At 40.5% G+C, this 22,533-nt stretch overlaps 1 protein-coding gene across 1 annotated transcript in view; it reads left to right on the forward strand.

Moving 5' to 3' along the window:
* The window catches only part of tnr (tenascin R (restrictin, janusin)), a 216,626-nt gene that overhangs the window by 93,784 nt on the left and 100,309 nt on the right, over positions 1 to 22,533 (forward strand). The window contains exon 5 of the mRNA XM_086071928.1: positions 7,572 to 7,620. The gene's annotated coding sequence lies outside the window, so the exon portion shown is untranslated. The remainder of the gene's footprint in view (positions 1 to 7,571; positions 7,621 to 22,533) is intronic.

Genomic DNA, 22,533 nt, shown 5'->3' on the forward strand with positions numbered 1-22,533 from the left:
GACAAAATGGCTGTCCCCTTTGATGGATAATAACGGGTTCGTTCATATTCCACAAACACAATCTTCATCACAATGCTGTGTTAAGAGTCGTGCGTGCATACAACTTATTATTGCCCATTTACAAAAAAACAACTTCTCTCTCTGAAACTGTGGAGAGGCCCTGAAGCTCACTCGTAACTCAGATCAATGCTCGCAAGTCAAGGCGAAAGAATCAGTGAAGCAAAATTCAAGTAATTCAAGATTACACTGTGTATTTAAATTCACTTTTAAGTGCCAGACTTCAATCTAGTAAATTCCTGATTTATTCCCACGGAAAATGTCCAACTGTGAACATTCCAGTCATTTTTCAACCCAAAATTGTTTTAGTTACAAAAGCAACGAAGCAAGTGCAATCAACATGGTCTTATGGATTCCCAGTCTCATTTCCCGCAGTCGACAAACATCTCATTTTCAGCCGCTCAACACAAATCAAGTCTCAAGCTCTAACGCCGGCGCCGGCTTCATTATTTTTATTGCCACGTTTCAAAAGTCAATGGTGACATTTGAAAGGCATGTAGGCAAATTAAACGGCATCAGCCAATGCAGGTAAACATTGACCTGCGACATTATTGGGATGTCTCACAATTTTCGTATTTTTCTCAATTAAAAGCAAGTACTGTGCAATTATTCCTCGACAATTAAAGCCAAAGCCAAACGTGTTTTATTTTTGGTCAGTGTGAAAAATACTTTCGATTTGTCTCCTCCCCCCCCAATCCACTTACACACCCTAAATTCACAATTCACCAGTGGCTATATGCCAAGCCGACTAAATACCAACTATCTATCATCCCAGATATTTCATACTCCTCCAATTCAATAAGTCAGTATGATATATGTACAGTGTCGGGGTGCCTTTGCGACAGAGAAATGTGTGTTGAGGTTACCAAGTGCAGGTTTTTAGATGCATTGTTTTTGCCTTCTTTTTGGGACTCAAGATTTTAACTTTTTGATCATGACATAGCATTGCATGAATAAAATACACAGAAAGCATGTTCAAGTGTACTTGAACGGGAGGATGAACCGAGTAGTTGTCAGTTAACGTCAAGGTCATCGTGAGTTTATGTCCATGACTGTCTTGCAAGCGTGATATGTGACCGTCAGCATTTTATTACATCAGGTGCAAACGTTTAGCGGTACCAAGGATGATAAGATAGTGGCGGGGAGGGTGGAGATCACTGTGAAACATTGGATTTTTCATTTGATTTCTTTTGTTTTTGACTTTAGTTTTTCAAATTTTAATGACTTTTTCCCATCTAGTAAATTTTGTGTTGACTGTTGCAATATGTCCGAAAGGGGGAAAAAAAAGAAGTGGGTCTGATCATTATTCTTCCAAATGTTTTGAAAATTTAAAGAAAGAAAGAAAAAAAATGTCACAATAAATAATCAAAGCTGCCACAGACTCTGACAATCACTTGAAGATGGCTGGGGATCTGCGGCCAGCCCAGCTGGTCAGTCATCATGAGCAGAGAATGTTTTGTGTGTTCTTTGAAATACACGGATAAAAGATCTTCAGTTTGACACTCGACAGTCAGGCACCCCAAGGACTAAACTATATACAGCGGACCACCAGGCTAGCCCACAAATAGAGGAAATCTGCATATAATTGATGTTTATTGAAGTGTAATTTTAAAAAAATTAATAATGTGCGTTGGCTCCCCCAACTGTGAATATTCATCACTATAAATATTTGAACAATTTATGCAGAGGTGGCAAATCCAGGTCCAAAAAGTAAAAACCCACAGTTTGGCTTTAGCCCCAAGGGCTAGCTAGCTAGCTCCCTGGCTAGCTCCCTGGGTAGCTTGTTTACCTGATAGGGAGCTAGCTAGCTAGCACAAGGGGCTAAAGCCAAACTGTGGCAGGGTTTTTACTTTTTGGACCTGGATTTGCCATCTCTGAATTTATAGATCTATAATCCAGACTGGAGAACTGTGAATGGAGTTCAGTCTTTGTTATTAATCTAAATCGTGGAAGCTCAGCTTTTCATAGTTTTTCTTTTCATCTTATTTCATTTATTTATTATTTAATTTTTTTTATAGAGCTCAGTATTGTTCATTCGGTAATTTTACTGATTTGACATGTCATCATCATTGCGTTTTTTTTTTTTGGTATGTGGGTGAGTGTGTGCATGTGCGTGTGTGTGTGTGTGTGTGCATGTGAGTGTGTACTCATTAGTTCACCTAAGACCTATTAAAAATCCCATACCGTTCACCTAAACCAAATACTTCAGAATCCAGCTAGAGTGGTGAGGTTGTCAGGAGACCTGAGGAAGGATCAAAGAAAAGAAAGGACAGGGAAATCCAGCACCGAGCAGACATTACCTACTACCCACCGGGTTACCAACCAGAGTCTTTCACCAACCTCAGAAACATCTAAATTCCAACAACCTAGGGAGACCTCAGCTTCCACCGATTCCACTGATTTTCTTTTGATCTTAAATGTTCCCAATCATTGCTCCAGGAAGTATCTTTAAAAAGCCTGCCTGAAGTCTGTCCTAGTGAACACGTAACTTCACATGTAATATACGAACCCTGTGTGTGTTAAATTGTTTGAAAATGAACTATTGTCGCAAAACATCATGTTCTTCATTTCACATTAGCATATGATAAGAAAAACAAACATGTGAAAAACATTGACTCGGTTTGCATTTGCCGAACGAACATTTGCTTGTTGTCTATCTATCGAAACTTCTCCCTCATTGTAAGGATGCCGTTTGAAAATAACACGGCTCCCTAGCAAATGTGCATTTCCTCTGCTCTGAAAGCATTCTAACCAACAAAGCGCGTCATTTTAGCTCTTAAAAAAGTGAGAGGGTCCCTGAAAAGCAAAGGGGTCACGGCCTTGTTGCAACGATGACAACGATGACAACAGCAGATGCGAGTACAAAAGCAAACCGGTGTCGATATTTTCCCTTTCATCGCAGCGCAGGAAAGCGCACATGACCCTTTACCGTTGTGTGCTGTTGGCTTTATGTATGTGTGCATTGTAGAGCCAACCATGTTTGAGCAAACCTTTGTTGATTGTTTTGGTCTGAATGCAGACACGCTACATAAATAATGACAAGAATGAGTTTGTGTTTTCTACTATCTTATAGACGTAAGCATTTTTTCCGCAACATTTCAAATGATTTGCAAGTTTCTTATTAACTTATTTTTTTCAACAGCCAATAACATTTATTGACGTATACTAAAATCCCAATGAATGCCGCCAATAACGTCAAAGTTCTTTTTTTTTTTTTTTTTACTAAATGGGCAGTGCAAAATCCAAAAACACCCACTAACTATGGCCTGCAGATGGCAGCATTGTATCTCTTTTCAATGGGCTCCCGTTCCGTTCCGTCTTCAATTCCGCTTATCCGGGGTCGGGTCGCGGGGGCAGCAGCTTTAGCAGGGAAGCCCAGACTTCCCTCTCCCTAGCCACTTCAGCCAGCTCCTCCGATGGGATCCCAAGGCGTTCCCAAGCCAGCCGTGAGACGTAGTCTCTCCAGCATGTCCTGGGCTCAATGGGCTCCCGTGTATCAAATTACATGAAAACATGCCGGATCTTACGATATAGAATGTTTTCAAGGATGATGTGACTGTTTAAAGCGTTTGTCACATTAAATCGAATTCACAGAGCGTCACTAAATAAAAAATATTATTTGTGCAGAAAATGTATCTTTTCACAAATGCTTGTTTTCTCCTTATCCTTTCCATTTTCGCTCAATGTCACTCAAATGACTTATTTTCAAATGGTGACTAAAGAACTGAATAAGGTAGAAACTAGAGCTGTCAAACGATACATTTTTTAAATCAGATTGATCACATCTTAGAGTTTTGATTGATCACGATTAATCGCTTAATTAAAAGGGATTTTTATCAGCATTTTTTTGCCCGCCAAATTTAAAGAGCACCTTTTATGTGTTAATTCTTTCAACATTTAATGTTATGAGGACGTCTTCAACATCTTTTGATCCACTGCACACGCTCATCCTCCTCTTTTTCTAATCAGTTAATTACTTGCATAATTTAAAAGTGGAAACAAATGACACCAATAGTTTGACATGAACAAATATTCTGAATGTCATACGCAAACACTTATGAAACGCTTTACTTTAATGCATGTACTTGTGGTTTTTGCTCAAACATAACCCGTGCTATCTTTTTTTTTTTTTCTCTTTTAAGAGCTCAGTATTGTTCATTCGGAAATGTCATCATCATTGCTCTTTTTTTTTTTTTTTTTTTTTTTAAATATATATATATACATATATATACATATACACACACATACATATATATATATATATATATATATATATATATATATATATACACATATACATACATACATATATTTATAAATCCAGCACCGACCAGACACCCCCCACCAGAACTCCTCCCCAGCCCAAGAAACATCCAGACCCCAACAAATCCAAAAAACATAAAATCAGGGAGGCCTCAAGAGACCAACGGAGAGACCGAGAAAAGGAAGGAAGGAAGGACAGACGAAGCCGCGTGAGATCCGCAGACACCAGCCTCCACCGATTCAATAACCTGAGGAGGAAACAGATTGTGTCTGAGTTTCGGTAGATGCTGGTGTGGTGGATCTGGCATGCATGAAAATCTCCACCAAAGAGGGGAGCCGTCGACCCCCGCCGGAACAGAGCAAGCGCAACACCTCAGGGCCCCCCAGGCCGCGGCAGCGCCAAAGGACGACCCCCGGGCCCCACCAGGGCCACCGGCCGGAGAGCAAACCCAGGAGCAGGAGCGCCCCCCGCCCCAACACGGCCCGCGCCCCCGGCCCAACGCAGCAGGACGGGGCACTGCAGGCCCACCAGGCACCCCACCGGCCCCCAACCCCCGCCCCCCCACGACCCCCCGCCCCCCATCCACCCCCGCCACCCACCCCAACCCAGCCCCAGCCGCCCCCACGCCCCCAATCCCCCAGACACCCCCCACCCCCAGCACCCCCCCACCCCGCAACCCCCACCACCGCCCCCCCCCAACAAAGCCGCCCCCCCCCCCGACCCCACCCCGACCAACCGGCAGCCCCCCAACCCCAGACCCCCAGCCCCCGGGGACCACCCGCACCCAGGCACCGGCGCCGAAGAGGGGCCGGACAGCGGAGCGGAGAGGGCAGCCGCGCCCACCCCACCCCCCGCCGTGTGGAAGGACGGAACACCGGGGGCAGAAGGGGGAGATGGGGGCACCGGAGGGCGGCCGACACCCCCGAACCCCAGGCCCAGCGGGGGAAGGCCCCGGTCGTCACCCCAGCGTTCTTTGTGAAAATTAACCCCTGTTACTGAGTCCGCCAGCTCGCGGACTGGCGAACTCTACCCCTAAACCGTGAATGTGACCCCACCCAGTGTATATACAAGTGTGTGTGTGTGGTGCATTAAAATTAGGAGCAGGTGAACCGGAGCCGATGGAAATGATATTCCCACGCTCCGATCCACCCGCCACCCAAGCATGTTGCTGAGTGTATGTGGTGCATTAAAAAAAAATAGATAGGGCGGGGGGGGGGGGGGGGTGGCGACACGGACAGGGGACCGCAGCACTACTCTATACTGCGGCCCCCAACCGCTGGCACCCCCACAAGCCCCCCCCCCACCCACAAGTTGTGTGGTGTATTAAAATTGGAGGGGAGTTGTAGGGTGAAGACGGTGTTTCCACCCTACCCCACCCCCCAAAGTGTGTTATGTGCCCTATATGTCTATAAAAGTGTATTGTGCAAACCTAGTGTAGTGAGTTAAGATGTGTGACCAGCGGGGCCCCCCCCAACCGGGCGGGGGCAGGAGGCGCACCGGCCCACCAAGCCCCCACCCACCCCACCAGGACCCCGGCGGGCATATGGGACCCGTCCGGCGGGGCGATAGGGCTCGCCCCCCGGATACTGGGTCCCGCCCGAGGTGTCAGGACGCCCACCGGAGCGGGGCGGGCACGACACCAAACCCCAGCCACCCCCGCCGGCCCCCATAGCACCGAGACCCGGGCCATGGATGGAGCCCCCGGCCCAGGGGAGGGGAAGGAAGGCGTACCGGGGATGGGGAAGGGAGGAGGGAAGGGGACGACAAGAAGGGCAGGGGGCAGCGGCAGGGACGCAAGGAGAGGGGGAGAGGAGGAGGAAGGGCGACGAGGGAGAGGGGACAGGGAGGCGGAGGACGGGCGGGGAGAGGCGAGGAGGGAGAGGCAGCAAGGGGGAGGAAGGGGGAGGGGAGAGGGAACCACCGGGCACCCCGGCGGCCCACAGGCCCCGAACCGCGTCGCCGGGCCCAGAGCGACGGACCGCGCCGGAACGGCGCCGCCCCCGACACCAGGGAAAGCCCCGCAACGCAGCACCCCCCAAGAGACCCAGGGAACGGCCAAGACGCAGCCGCCACCCAGCAGCCAACAGAGGGGCAGACCCGCCCACTCCCCGCCAGGGGGGACAGCACCCACAGAATTAACCCACTGGCATGCCGTGAATCCGAATATCAACCCCTGGTGCCCATCGGAGGTGAATCCGCTCGATCCCGCTGGCAGCAGCCGGGTTCCTGACTATAGAAACACAACCATTAGTTACAAATTGCCTAATACAGAAACATCAATGCAAGTTATAACGCTGCTGTGGCTCTCGCTAACAGGCAGAATTAAAATCCAAGTTTAGGTTAAAAAAACCCGTGCTATCTTTAACGTAATGTATCTGCTGTCAGCTAAAAGATCGCCTGTGGTCAAAATGAATACTAGTGTGATTAATCTGTGTCAATACATGATTAATGCGATCATTTTTTGTGATCAATTAATTAGTTAACACTTTGACAGCCCTAGTAGAAACATACTTTTTTTTTCGAATGAAAGAATGGAATCCAATCTTTCGTATGGTAAACACCATGTTTATGTGGTCATAGCACACAATATACTGTTTGCCTTGAAAGATGAGTGAAAACGCTCGAAATAGGCTGGCACTGTAGGGGTTGTTTTGGGATAATTTTCGGTAGTAAAAGAGTTCATGTCTGTGTAAGGATTACACAGGCAAATACATATATTCTTCATCCTCTGCAAAGAATGACTAATATTACTGCCGTGCCGAGTCTCTAGTGCAATATATCTTTCATCCATCTGGATCATGAACCATCTGGATCATGAAACTCAGTCCTGAGCTAGTTTTTAAGTAAAATGGTTACATAACAGCTTAGTAAGCTAATTTGCCATTGTATCCCCTTGAAATCCAAATGCTGCACTAAACTTTTAAAGGGGAAAAATCAACCCCATCAAAAAATCTTGACAATATGTTCTATGCACTAGTCTCAATACAGTATTTAAGTTAATATTTTGTTAGTGGAATATGAATTAAGCAGCAAAAACCCAGCAGTTATCAATATCACAAGGCGGCCATTTTGCCACTTTCTGTCGCCCCCCCCTGAGGTGGATAAAAATGGCTGGATTTTGCTTCATAACTCATATTCCACAAATGTAATATTAATCAGAATGGCATGTTTAGACTAATGAGGTCCCATATTATTGTCAAGCCATGTTCAAGATTGACTTCCACTTTAAACAATCTTTTTTCTCCCCTAGACAAGTGCGAGGCAAAGGACTGGCAAGATTTTGACTACTCGGACTCAAGGTATACGCACAACAAAAACGCAAACACACTCTCACACATTTGCACATTTCCGTTTGGCAATATCTGTAATGTGCAATTTAATGTTCGGCGGCATTTAATGTGCGCTTTATGTGCGCCGGCTTGTTGTGCATTTATCAAGCCGAAGCGCATCTAATCAGACAATTAGTGCTCATCTTGGGCTAATTTCCTTGTGCCGATTCATCACCATCAGTGGCTTCCTAATTTGGACAGAATCAATTGTCACCTCACTATCACTTGGTAAACACACACACACACACACACACACTATCATAATCAAATGCTATCTTTAAATATTGGCTTGTTATATGACCAAAAAGTACTAAAGCATGATTTGTGTAGAACATCATCATCATCTGTTTCCGTTTGGATGATCTTTTCATTTGTAATCTACACAGAACATCATTAAAAGTCCTAAAGCGCGCTACTAACACATGAATAAAGAGTCAATAGGCATTTATTGTAATTACTCATCATTTTTGTTTGAATGTAGATCTAGATTTAGGTGTAAACATCAGTTAATGACTTCATTTACATCTGCAGCAACTCGGATGCGCAACCAACTGTTTCCTAAATACCCGGATTTATATGAAAGACAGAATTTTTTAACCGAGCGCCTAATGAAGAAAACAGCGAGTGTGCATATAGTGCATAAAATCACTAACACAGTTAAGAAAATAAAGTTTTATTTAGAGGGAAGTAAGTGAACACATCTCAAAAACTGTGCTATCGAGAGATCATATGAAATAATTTTGGTTGTTGTAATTTTACCCCTTCCCTCTTTTTAAACGTATTGAAACACACCTTTTTTTCATATTTGAGCAAAAACAGTAATAGTGCCGTCACTATTGAATATTTTTACAATCGTTTGATCTATCGATTATTCAATCGGTTAATCAAATTCATTTTTATTTTGCATTTAAGTGTATTACAAAAGCACTTTTTCCTGATTACTGTTTATTAACTACTGATTGGTGTTTATTTTGTATTCGTATAGTGATTCGAAGAAAATGGGGTTGATGTTGTACTATGTTACCGGTTCGGTCATTGTCTTATTTATTTTGATTAAACACAGAAGATAATCGGTCTTCTTCTTCTTCTACAGAAATCAGTCAACACTTACTGTTGATATGCTGAAATCAGAGCATTTTGACAATTTTAAATAAAAAAAAAATGGCTCCAAATGGTTACTCGATTAAAATAGTTGTAGATTAATTTGATAATCGATTACTTGTCGAATAATCGTTTAATTATGACAGCTCTAAACACTAAAAAGCCCACTTTACTTATATAGCACCTTTCATACACAAGACAATTAAACGTGCTTCACAAAAGGAAAAGCACAGCACCTAAAAGCATTTGCAAACAGCAAAATTACTAAAAGATTACACAGTAGTTAAGCACATTAACAGAAGACTTTTAACACGATTTTAAAAACACCTAAATCATCTAGAAGTAAAAAAAATTATAATAATAATAAAAGTAGATATTTCACCTAAGCAACATTTTTAACCTGGATTTAAAAACATTAACACTCTAGGTTGAATTCACTTCTGTGATGGCATCTTATTCCATTGGTGTGCAGCATAACAGCAAAATGCGGCTTCACCATGTTTGCTTTGAACTCTGGGCTCCACTACTTGACCCGAATCTGCAGACCACAGAGCCCTACTGGGTTTATATTCAATCAGCATTTCTGGAATGTATTCAGGAAGACCCCAAACCATTCAGTAATTTATAAGCCATTAGCAGAATCTTGAAATGTATTCTACAGCTAACGGTGAGCCGGTATAAAACCTTAAAGACTGCCGTAATGTATTCGGAAGTCTTCTGAATGAGCTGCAGCTGTTTGATGCTTGTTTGAGGGAGACCCTTACAATAATACATAATTACCATAAAATGTGTAGATTCTACGATGTGTGTGGTCGTTTCAGATATGTGCCATTAACTCAATTACTGCTATGTTATCAAAGCAGCCATTTTAGAGACTTTTGACTGAACTTCCAAGACCAGAGGAATTTGCGCTGAATGACAATAAAAGCACTAAACCTCCCAAAAGAGCATAGGAAATGAGCTTTTTGTGAAAAGAAACATGTCGAGCAGAAAAGTGATTTTGACGCTAATATGTTTTTGCTTTGTCACACCTTTTGTGACAAAACAAGACTGAGAAAAAGCTTCGGATGACTATAGTCATTAGTTACAGATAAAAAAAAAACAACAACAATGAAACACATTGTGAGCAACGCTAACTCCCTGCATGTCATTCACACCTTTCAACAATGGTCCAATGTCCAAATTGCTTTCCCTCACAATCGACGCAAAAGCTGTCCTGATCTCAAATCAAACGACCGGGTATAAACGGCAGATTTCCGCGACAGACATATGCACGGCACACAAAAAAAAATCTGCCACATAGCACAGGTGCAAACAATGAACAGCGATAACAGAATGAAAACCAAATAAGCCCCAATTTGGAATGAACAATTGCATGGCAGCCCCTTGACATGTAACACGACAACGTTGGCTTCAAAAGTGCGCTTTACACTCGTCTTCCTATTCTAACGCTGACATTTCACACGGACACAATTCCTTTCCGCAATCCCCCCCCCCCCCCCCCCCACTGCCGGCTTAGCGTCACAACAACAATGGCCCCCTCGCTGCATTTGAGCGCTTTGTACAGACGAGAACAACATTCCCACCTTGAACTGCCTGAGCGAAGAGTGACAGCAGCGGAAGCCGTTGATGTCAGGTTTGTAATCACGGAGGATTATAGAGCGCGCGCGCCTGCGTCACTCTTGATTGTGGCGTCGGCACCATGAGACAATGCAGCAAGGAAGAAGACTTCTCGGTGCAGAAGCTCCATAAAAGGAAGCAGAAGTTTAAGAATGTTTTCTTTTGCACAGCTGGTTACTTATATGTTTGTGGGGAAACTCCTTCAAGTGAAAGTTTTCAGACGCGTCATAATCTATCGTTGAATATTTATTGAGTCTAAACTTGTGTACAATGACAATGAAGCGATTTGAATTTGAGAACATCCAAGAGATTTCAAGGTCAAATTATTGGTCAAAAAAGTCAAGCTACTAAACAATCATCTTTGAACTGATTGCAGATGTGGCAATTCTTGTTGAATTCCCCTTTCAACAATACCTGTTTTGGAAAGAAAAGAAAAAACTAAGTGAAAAAAAGAATGAATACAGTGTATGACTCCACTGAGCTTGGCGGACCGCATCAACAGTCTCAATGAAGTCTCATGGAACGACAAAGACTGCAAGCTTTAACCAGAGTTCATCTTATCGCTGCTATGTGAAAAACATTTATGTCCATTTCTGTCTTTTTTAAATTTTATTTTATTTTATTTTTTTTACATTTTTACGTTTTTGGGATGACTGCATTCAGTTCCATCCCCAAAACAAAAATGGACATGTTTTTTGTTGTTGTCATTTTTATGTTTTTGGAATGAAACTGAATGCAGCCATCCCAAAAACATAAACATTTAAAAATAAATAAATACAAAGACAAAAATTTACATGCTTGTTTGGTCATTTTATTTTTCATACATTTTTATGTTTTGGGGATGCAACTGAATGCAGACATCCCCAAAACATAAACATGTAAAAAATGAAATAAAAGACAAAATTTTTATTTTTTATACATTTTTATGTTTTTGGAATGCAACTGAATGCAGACATCCCAAAAACATAAACATTTAAAAATAAATAAATACAAAGACAAAAATTGACATGTTTTTTTTGGTCAATTTATTTTGTTATACATTTTTATGTTTTTGAGATGAAACTGAATGCAGATATCCCAAAAACATAAACATTTATAATAAATAAATAAAAAGCAATCTTTTTATTTACATTTGTATATTTTTGGGCTAAATGCAGACATCCCCCAAAATTGAAAATGTAAAAAAAAAAAAAAAGACTTCTTCTTTTCCTTTGGGCTTTTCCCTTCGGGTTTCGCCACAGCGAATCAGTTGCCTCCATCTAACCCTGTCCTCTGCATCCTCTGCTCTCACACCATCTTCCTTCATGTCCTCTTTAACTACATCCATAAACCTCCTCTTTGGTCTTCCTCTAGACCTCCTGCCTGGCATTTGGAAACTCAGCATCCTTCAGCCAATATACTCACTATCTTTCCTCTGGACATGTCCAAACCATCTCAGTCTGGCCTCTCTGACTTGATCTCCAAAGCCTCTAACATGTGCTGTCCCTCTGATGTACTCATTCCTGATTCTATCCATCCTGGTCAGTCCCAAAGAGAAGCTCAGCATCTTCATCTCTGCCACCTTCAGCTCTGCCTCCTGTCTAAAATTTGAGTGTAAAAAATGTTAAAATAAATGACAAAAATGTTATGTGGAGGGGGGGTGGGGTGCAGACATCCCCAAAAGGTAAAAAATGACAAAATTGAGTATGTGTTTTTCACATAGCAGCGACATTCAGTTTTACCCCAAAAACGTTAAATTGTAAAAAAAGACAAAAATTAATGTTTTTTTTTTTACATTTTTATGTTTTTGGGATAGAACTGAATGCAGACATCACAAAAACAAAACAATTTAAAAAATGACAAAAATATTATTTTGTCTTTTTTTTTTTTATGTTTTGGGGGTGAAACTGAATGCAGACATCCCAAAAACATAAAAATGTAAAAAAAAAAAAGAAGACATTTTTATGTTTTTTCGGATGAAACATCCAAAAGTGGAAAAAAATACAAAAATGGGCATACGTGTTTTTCACATAGCAGTGACATTCAGTTTCATCCCAAAAACGTTAAATTGTAAAAAAAAAAAAAAAGACAAAAATGGATGTTTATATTATTTTATTTTTAAAAATACAATTGTTTTGGGGATGGAACCTGGATGCAGGCATCCCAAAAGCATAAAAATGTAAAAAAGAAAAGAAAAAAAAGACAAACAACTTTATTTTGTCTTTTTTTAATTTTACATTTGCATGTTTTTGGGATGAAACTGAATGCAGACATCCCAAAAACGTTTAAAAAAAAAAGGTGTTTTTTTTTAATACAAAAATGGTGTTTTTCACATAGCAGCGACATTCAGTTTCATCCCCAAAACGTTAAAATGTCAAAAATGGACATAGGTGTTTGTCACATAGCAGCGACGTTATGTTTCATCTTCCAAGCTTCCTGCTCCTTCCTACCATCAATATCAGGTGACTGGTCTGGCCAACTGGAACATCTTCATAATTTGACTAATTTGAATGCACAGGGGCCATCTTACTGAAGAATTTGCCTTCTCTTGTGTTGTGGTATGTAATGTGCAGCAATTATTTCTTACTTCAGGCTGTTGATTTGGCCGTCCACTCTGTAGATTGCTTGCACACTCCTATACTAGATCTAAGGCTAAACCGAGATTTTTTCCACCACCAAAATTGTGAATCTTGAGTCCATTTTTGTTGTCTTTTGTTTAATGCTGCTTTGTGAGAATTCATTTGTCCATGGAGACGACTCTGTGAGAGAATTTGGACAAACTGTTCTTGCAGTTACTGTTGACCAGCTCTCATGTCGTTCCGCTGCAGGGGGGCTGCCTCGGACTGTCAAAGCAACCAACAATCATTTCGAACAGCTGTCTGATCAGGCTTGTCTTGGCCATCGCCATTTTCTTCAAATCTTTTTCTCATCCTCTCCATGTAACATCTGGATGCATTGAAGATGTCTGCCGCATCAGCAGCCGACTTGGTCTTCAGACTCTTGACTAATCTTTGGCATGTTACCAGAGGTCGGATTGCACTTCACTTGTGCTGGGGGTTTGTTTATATACGCACCTGGGAGGTAATGTGCTAATTACAGGATTTGTCACAGATGTAGCTCTAATCTGTAATTGGTGGAATCATTTCTGGACATGACAAGCCTTTTGTGCTTGGAAAAACAGTCATTATAAATTGTACCGAGGTGTGAAACTCTTACTCTCACATTTAGATTCTTTCATTTCACAGCCATCTAATATAATAGTTAATTGATTGTAAATACATGTAATTACCATTTTAAATTGCTATGACCTTTTGCTACAGGACTTTTGTCGTAGACGTTTCGGACAATACCGGGGGGGGGGGGGTAGTTCGGGGGGGTCGCAGTTTTTTCCATTCCGGCGAGTTGGGATGTGCGCGAAGGTCATTTGGCAGGTGGCGCGCGTGAGTTGCTGAATGTAATTTGTTTGCGATTGTCCAATTCGTTCATGTTTGGTCGCATCACTTGCTGTGCCTGAAACTGTAGAAGCCACGATGGTTTTCATTTTACTTCGCTGAGGCTTCATCTCTGATCTTTTTCATTTGCATTTCATTCCTTTTCATTTAGAATTTAACTTGTTGCAATATTCCTTCAAATATATACTATTTGTTGGTGACCAGTAACGCGTGTACTCCGCTCCTCGCCTGAAGTTGAATACTACGCACCTGTGACCTTGCGTAACCTTAATGAATAACTTATTTCGGGATTTGTGGGGCCCGCCATTTTGCTGGGCCCCACAAGTTTAGACCTCTTTTTGAGGGTCAAGACTTGGTTTTAGAATTTAGGTTTGATTTGGGTTATGGTTGAGGTTAGGGTAAGGAATAGGGGTAGGCAATCCTTTTTTTATGGTTAGGGGAAGGGGCTAGGAAATGCATTATGTCCCCACAAAGATAGTAAAACAAACGTGTGCGTTACTGTACTACGATATAAGATCCAACGTGGTCCCTTTTCAAAAGCAAACGCTTGATTGAAGCCATTTGATTTTCACAATGCCCAGATAAGATATTGTACTTGTACTTGGGATCTGCCTGCTGAAATAGTCATCATGACAACCTCTCTGCTAATGAACTGGACCTTTTTTTTTTTTTTGTCTATCTCCTCCTCAGCAACCTATTGCTAAAAGTGATAGCATCACAGCACAAGCATGTCTCGCCACCGAGAATTACTCATTTCAATCTGGGCTCTCCACCCTCCGGTCCCTTTTGGGCCAATATATAACCTGCTTCTTGCTCGGTTCAATACGGTTCAATTCTTGCTTTGAAGGAGCATCTTTCAATAGTTTAGTTGCAACTCAACAGTATGTTTGACAATCAAAAGGATCAGATGAGTAGAGCGCAAACACTTTGTGTGTGTGATGTTGTTCAAACTGATAATGGAGAAGGTGCGATACAAATCTGTCATCTGTCTGGGCTGTGAAAGCTGTTTGCACACACAAAACAAATAAAGGCGACAATCGAATCAGTCGGGCCAAATATTTATATAAGAGTTATGCAAAAAAATAACCTTGTTCCTAAAATAAAAGCAAAACAATTACATACCTTAAATGCAATCTGTTTTCATCTCTTTTAATGCTGTTAAAAGTGTTTGCCGTTATATTTGTGTTCAAATGACTCTATTACAACATCACCACAACAACTAAAGACATTCGAAGATAAAAAGAGAACAAAAATAGCTTTTTAAAATCACTAAACAAGCGCACTGTATATTGACAACATATAAGCGCATTTGCAACCATTTTAAAAGCAAAAAGCAAAGGGATTTTTTTTTTATAAAAAGTAGCTTTCTGAAGTGACAAAAAGACCGTAGAGGGAAATTGATTTAAAAAAAATGCTTAAAGGACCTTAATCAAAGCAATGGGGAAAACGTTTTTCATCTGGATTTAAAAGCAATTATACTTGCTGCCTTGGCTTCCGATGGCAACTTACTCAATTGGTGTGCAGCATAACAGCTAAGTGATGCTTCACCATGTTTGCTTTGAACTATATGGTCCACTAATCCCGAATCTGCAGCTCTCAAAGCCCTAATGGGTTTATATTAGGACTGGGCAACAAATCAAATTAATTTGATTAATAGTTTAAAAAATGAAATCATTGATAACAGTTAAAACTAGACGCAGATAAATAAACACACATTTTTCTGGATTATTAACTCATTTGCTCCCCAAAACGTATAAAAACGCTCTATTTTAAATTGCTATGGTCCCAAAAACGTATTTATAAGTTTTTTTGTTTTTGTATGATAGATTATACAGGATTTGAATGCAGCCTCTGATCTGAAGAGGTCGCTTAAAGCAATGGTAGTTATTACAAATGGCCAGCAGGTGGCAGTAGAATATAAGAGATCAACCAAGGTCATGTTGCAACAAGCTCTTTTCCCCATTTTAAACAGATTTGTGAATCATGATGACATTTAGCTATATTCTAATGCTAATTGCTGCAAAACAGAAACAGCTAGAAATAAAATAAATAAATAAATAAATAAAAATTCCTGATGAAAGAAGAGACTCTAATCTTTCTTTTGGTAGGGTCCATGTTTTTATAGCAATAGAACACAATATTCTGTGGGCCTTGCAAAATCTGTCAAAATCCAGTAAAACAGCCGGGAGTGAAGGGGGTTGCTTCAGTGAAAATTTATGAGAGTCAATGAGTTAAAAGCAAATTTTCTTAAATAATTTTACATCCAAATGTTATTGTGGGTTGTAATTTTGCAGTGGCAGAATTCTGAATGGGCGGTTTTCACGACATATTTACAACAGTTACTAACTACTTAATTGTGGCATTTAAACAAGTTATGCATATGATATGAATAGCTATTTTTTTGCACAAGCTATGAATGTTAAGTTTACATTAAAACTTATTTATAATCGGAATCCATTATTGTTGTCTGAACATTTCGCGCTGGATTTATTCTTGGGGGGCTTCACTGTTCTATATTTAGAAAGTGAACTCATGTGGCAGGAGTACTATTAAGCTGATAATCATAATAATAACGGTGGTCATCAAAAGCTATTCCTTTGAGCAGGTGCTTTGCAAGCAACACAATAGCAAATGTGCTGTTTGATCCTCAGCAGTCGCTTTATCTGTTCCACGCAGCTTATGCTCTCGGATTGTTGCTGTGCGTGCCATCCTGCCCACCTTTAAAACCGTGCTAGAGTGATAGCACAGGTGGGAGAGAATTTTTATTTATTTTTTTTCCCTCCGCCACCTTTTTCCTCATCATTAAAGCTTGAGGACGGCGTGTTGTCATTGTGTCCCGCAAGATAAAACTGGCTTTGAAACGGGAACATAAAAGGGGGGGGGAGAGAAACGGGTTCGTCTGAAAGCGAGGGACCAGAGCGGCACGCAACGGCTGCCTCATGAATCGGCCGCTAGCATTGTTTGAAGTACTTTTAAGGCTGCTTTTTGTTGGAGGTTGTGGCAGTGTAAGAAAAAGGGGGTGGAGGGGGAAGATTCAACTAAAAGGGACGCAGAAAGATTTCAGGCGAAGCCCAGCAACTGGTCAAAGTATTCTGAGTAAAAGCTTTTGAATTTGATCATTCAATCTTGCACTTGAAATTAGAGTTGGGCATTTCCTGAAAATGTCAATTAGACGAGGTTCAACAAACAAAAAGCAACTGAATGAACTACCTTCTGGTTTAAGATTGGATCTTTCTAATGAGACCACATTTCTAGCTTTGATATTACATGACGACATCGGGGCTCACTGACATGCGTAAGCACCACAGGAGTAGCCTGTGGGACATTGTGATTTTCTAGGAACGTTGTAGAAGTCACCATTTATCACTGCCATTGACAGCTATAGTAAAAAATTTATTTGAACTATTTCTATTAGTTTACATTTTTTTCCCCATTTTTGTTAACACAAGTATGCAAACGTGAGTTAACTAGTGAAGTCATGCGATTAATTACGTTTAAAAATTGTAATTCTTAAAAAAAAAAAACATAAAAAAATGATTTTCTTTTTTTTAAAGGGAAGATTATTAAAAATTAGGGGCATCAAGAAATTAAAATTTGTAATCGTAATTAATCGCATGACTTCACTAGTTAACTCACGATTAATCACAATTTTTATTTATGTTCTAAATGTACAAAAAAAAGGTTTTTATACACTTAACAAAAATGGCAAAAAAATGTTAAACTAATAAAAATAGTTCAAATGATTTTTTTACATCTATAGCTGGCAGTGGCAGTGAATGAGTTAGAAAATAGAAACATTTACTTGACTAGTACTGTCACTATCGAATATTTTTAGAATTGATACATTTTTCAATCGACTAATCAAATTCATTTTAATTTTGCATTAAAGTGTATCACAAAAAGTGTATCTGTCCTGGCCGGGGGTCGACAGCTCATGCATGCCAGATTCACCACACCAGCATCTACCGAAATTTAAACACAATCTGCTTCTTCCTCTGGTCGTTGAATCGGCAGAGGCTGATGTCTGTGGATGTCACTCTGCTTCATCTATCCTTCCTTCTCTTGAGATCTCCCTAATTGGTTGGAATTTAGATGTTTCTGGGGTTGGTGAAAGATTCTGGTTGGTAACCCGGTGGGTAGTAGGTGGTGTCTGGTCGGTGCTGGATTTTATTTACTTTTCTTTCTTTTCTTTGATCCTTCCTCGGGTTCACAACTCAAGCGGGATTCAGAAGTATTCAGTTTACAAAAAAAAAAGAGAGCAATGATGATGACATCGGTAATATTACTGAATGAACAATACTGAGCTCTATCTTATAAAGAAAAAAAAAGAAAAAGTGTATCACAAAAGCATTTTTCCCCTGATTACTGTTTATTAACCAGTGATTGGTGTTTATTTCGTACTTAATATTCATATAGTGATAAAAAAAAAAAACGGGGATTGATATTGTATGTTGGTCATTGTTTTTAAAAACAGATGTTTGCAATTTAATCAGTCTTCTTTCTTGAATAACTCCAGAAATCAGTGAACAATTACTGTTGATATGCTGAAATCAGAGGATTTGGACAATTTAAAATAAAAAAAAATGGCTCGAAACGATTCCTCGATTATTAAAATAGTTACTCTTAGGTTAATCGATTAATTTTAACAGCTCTAATATTTATAGTTATCTGTTTCTTACCTTGTTAAATCATAATAAGGTCTCATAACATGATCAATGTTCTCACATGGATAAATATCATTAATTATTCATAATAACCAAAGTGTGATTACCAAAAGTGTGTATCAAACTGGTAGCCCTTTATATTAATCAGTAGCCAAGAGGTAGCTCTAAGTTTCCAAAAAGTTGGTGACCCTCTGCATTACATGATGATGATGATGATCTAAAATGACCTTTCTGTTAAGTTGCTATGTAAAAGGATCTCATATTGCAGCTTTGGCATCCTCAACATACGGCTGTAAATACTTTGCTTGAAAGGCTCCCACAGCCTGGTTTATTTTCTTCCCTTTGTCTGATTTAGGCTGGATCGTTGACAGACTGCTATCATTTCTTGGCTGTGCATCTTCTCAGAGTGTGCACGGCTAATGTGACTCTTTCATATTTAATCTTTGTGCGACAGGCTTTACACAGCGTGTGACTTGTCCAGTTTGCGACTTGTCCAGTCTGTTCATGAAATGCGAAATGTGGACTGAAATCCGTTTTTAAAAGGTTTGAAGCATCTTTAACTTTTAGTTCATGGCCTAATATGCGGCAAATGATGTCGGTTAGACGAGAGCGGGGTTTATTTATTTTTTGGGATTAAACTATCATCGACGCAGACTGCAATTTTTTTTATTTTGTGGTCTAAAAATCAGCAAAACGTAATGACGACAAACGCTATAGAAAATGGCTATTAGGCTTTACACGAGCAGGATTTGGGAATCGGCCTAGCGATCAGTAACTTAAAAAACGAGATAGCTGATCGGAAGCTGGAACAATATATCCAGTCTATTTAACTTGTTTATTTACTGTACAGTCCACCCCCGCTAATCATGGGGGATCGGGATCAGAACGACCCGCGAGTAGCCAAAATTAGCATATAATTGACGCCCATTGAAATGCATTGGGGGAAAAATAATAATAATTTGAACCTCAAAATTCTTCAAAAAATGCTGATAAACATTCAATACACTGAGAATTGTGGAGTAAAGCAATAAATACATAAATTAATTTAAATAAAAAAATATTTTGGAAAATATTAATATATACTGTACATGCTGAGAAACCTTGCAGAGATCTACATGATACTCAGCTATTTTTAAAAACGTTTGAAAAAACTTTTTTAATTATGTTCTTTTTTTTTTTTTTTTTCAAATTTTGAACGACCAGCTTAGCTGCCAGCTATAAAATGTTAAATGGGTTAGCCCTAGGCTACCTATCGTTGAGAAGAAAATAGAAGGGCAGTGGTTATTCAGCTGCAGCAGACAGTTCAAGAAAAAAAAATCGATTCTCTCCAACAATCGCTTGAACTTAGAGGACTTGCAAGGTCCCGTTGCCCTTTTCTTGTCCTCTCCTCTCTATAATACGACCGTCTTCTCACACAGCTCCAACTGCTCCACATGTTGACTCTCTTCCTTGATGTCTTATATTACCTTGCATAGCCATGGGCTGATGACCTGTTTGACGGTTTACCTTAAGCGTGGAGGGATTTCTAACTCATTCACTCGCAGCCATTTTCACGAAAGCAACCCCCTTCGCTCCCGGCTGTTTTACTAGATTTTGACTGATCTTGCAAGGCCCACAACATATTTTGTTCTATTGCTATAAAAACATGGAACCTACCTAAAGAAAGATTAGTGTCTCTTTTTTTCATCATGAAAAAAAGTACATTTTTATCAGTTTCCGTTTTGCAGCAATTAGCATTAGAATATAGTTAGGCTTCATCATTATTCACAAATCTGTTAAGAAATGTGGATGAATGAGCTTGTTCGCAACGTGGCTCTGGTTGATCTCTTTTGCCCTGCTGCCGCCTGCTGGCCGTTTTTGTAATAACTACCATTTCCTCAACTGTTCTCTGCATTTGAGAGGCTGCATCAAAGCCTTCTGTATGCTCTAGCATAAAAAACATTTGTTTAAAAAAACGTATAAATATGTCTTTGGGACACTTGAAACATTGACAATAGAACGTGTTTATACGTTTTTGGGATCAAATGAGCTAAGCAGATCACAATATGATTGGTTGCTTATTTCTCCCCTTCTCAGTGAGCAGAGAGAGGAAGGGTGAGCAGTTAAGCATGGATGCTTTGCTCTGTTGATTGTCCTAAAAAAATATATATATAATGTTTTTAATTGTGTCATCAGGTACTAGTTAGCCCCAAGGACATGAGTTGATCACTGTGAGGCCATCTACTGCATGCCTATCCCTTGGGAGGAAACTTGACATATTTACTCCGAGTTGAGAATTCTCTTACTTAGAGATCTGGAAAATGCGATAAAGGGGGCAGGCTTTGAAATTTGGAAGGTAGAATTGGCAGAAAAGCAAACTAACAGTGTTTGGAAACCAGATGTTCTTGTACTCGGTTTAATGAAGACATGTTTTCTCGCTGTGGTCCAGCTGATGCTATGGCAACATCCTTTCTACTCGAGCATTCAGACATCAAAGTGGTGTGACGTCACCCGCGTTCAAATAACGACAACAAATGAAACTCCAACTATCTGCAGCAATAACACATTTAAAGCAATATTGATCGTAGATAAGAACATCCTACTCTTAAGTGTGACGCCAGTTTGAAGAAGGTGAAACGGACCATTTCAAAATGCAATTGAGTGCTTTTCAAAATGTGTCGGCTGAATAGCGCCAGGTAATTAATGGCTTTTGGCACCATTTTGCTAGCGACGGCATACAAAAGGGCGCATGGGCGCTACGTATCTGCTCAGCTACATTATCAGTCGGGTACACGTTGTCACAGTTGTTGCTGGAAACCTTTGACATCTTCTTTTGTGGCACGTCACAGATTGGTTGTATTATTTGCTTTTGAACAGAAACCTCGCTTGGTGCCATACTTGCCCCGAAAGGGTCCAGACAAAAGACTTCTCCGCTTGCAGTCGCAGTTGACGAACAGAGCCCAGTGGCCTCGAAAGACTTTGCAATTTGGTCAGAGTGATGGTAATAACGGGCAAGGCGCAGCGATGTGGCCAGAAAGAAAGTCGAGCGAGGGCGGCGATGGAGGCCGAGCACGGGGGAGGAGGACGAGCAATCACCTACGCAACAAGGCCCGGTATTGCTTTTGCCGTTCATGTTGGGGTGGCTGCGCATTAACCCGCAGGTTAATATCAAGCCAAATGGAGGTTATGGCTCGGCGTCGGTGGGGTCAGCAATTGAGGGGATAACAGGGCTGCTGTCAGAAAGAGTGCAAAAAACAATGAATACAACAAATGGAAAATTCACTCCCCTTCTCTCCTTTGAACCCGAGTATCAAAGTGAGTGGAAATAAAAAGACTTTTCAACCAAAATCCTCTCGGTAAGAGAAAAATGAAAAGCCATCAGAGGAATGAAGGCTGCTTGATGAGTATGACGCCTGCAGATAATGAAAAATGAAAGGGGCAAATGAAAGAGCGAAGAGGGAGACGGGCCACTGGAGAACAGAGGTGATTTGAAAAGAGGACATTTGACAAAATGGTCAATTTAACCGCTTCCCTTGCTCTTTGTGACATCACCGGGATAGTTTTGATCAGCCCTCGGTACCGCTTCTCGTTAGAGATCATCCCCCAGTTCTCGAAAAACAGCACTTGATGTCTTATCAGCTCCGATTGCTCCGACAAAACGGCGTCCCTCTGGGTCTGGCAGCTGGAGAGGCAACAGAGATTGGCATGACAGATGGATTATGGGAGACAGATGCTTCATAAATGTCCTTCTTTTGACTTGAGACATTGTAAACTGATCTCACAGACAACTCATCTATTTCTGTCAAAGCTCAAAATTGGAATGGCTTGTCTTGAATTCAGATTTATTTCTATTTTTTAACATGTTTGGCTGCTTAGTCATGCAGGATGTTGGATCTGTATGACTTTTCATGCTTGAGTAGTTGTCTGTACAAGAAGATAATTTAACATACTCCCCCTGTTGTTATTTGTAGTATTTAGATTAGGGGTGTCAGGCAATTCATTTTTTTTTTTTTCGTAATTAATCGCAAGACTTCAATAGTTAACTCACCATCAATCAAAAATTTTGTATCTGTTCTAAATGTACAATA

The sequence above is a fragment of the Leptonotus elevatus genome, chromosome 1 (assembly GCF_054856555.1).
Source record: "Leptonotus elevatus isolate MCC_2025b chromosome 1, RoL_Lele_1.0, whole genome shotgun sequence".
NCBI lineage: Eukaryota > Metazoa > Chordata > Actinopteri > Syngnathiformes > Syngnathidae > Leptonotus > Leptonotus elevatus.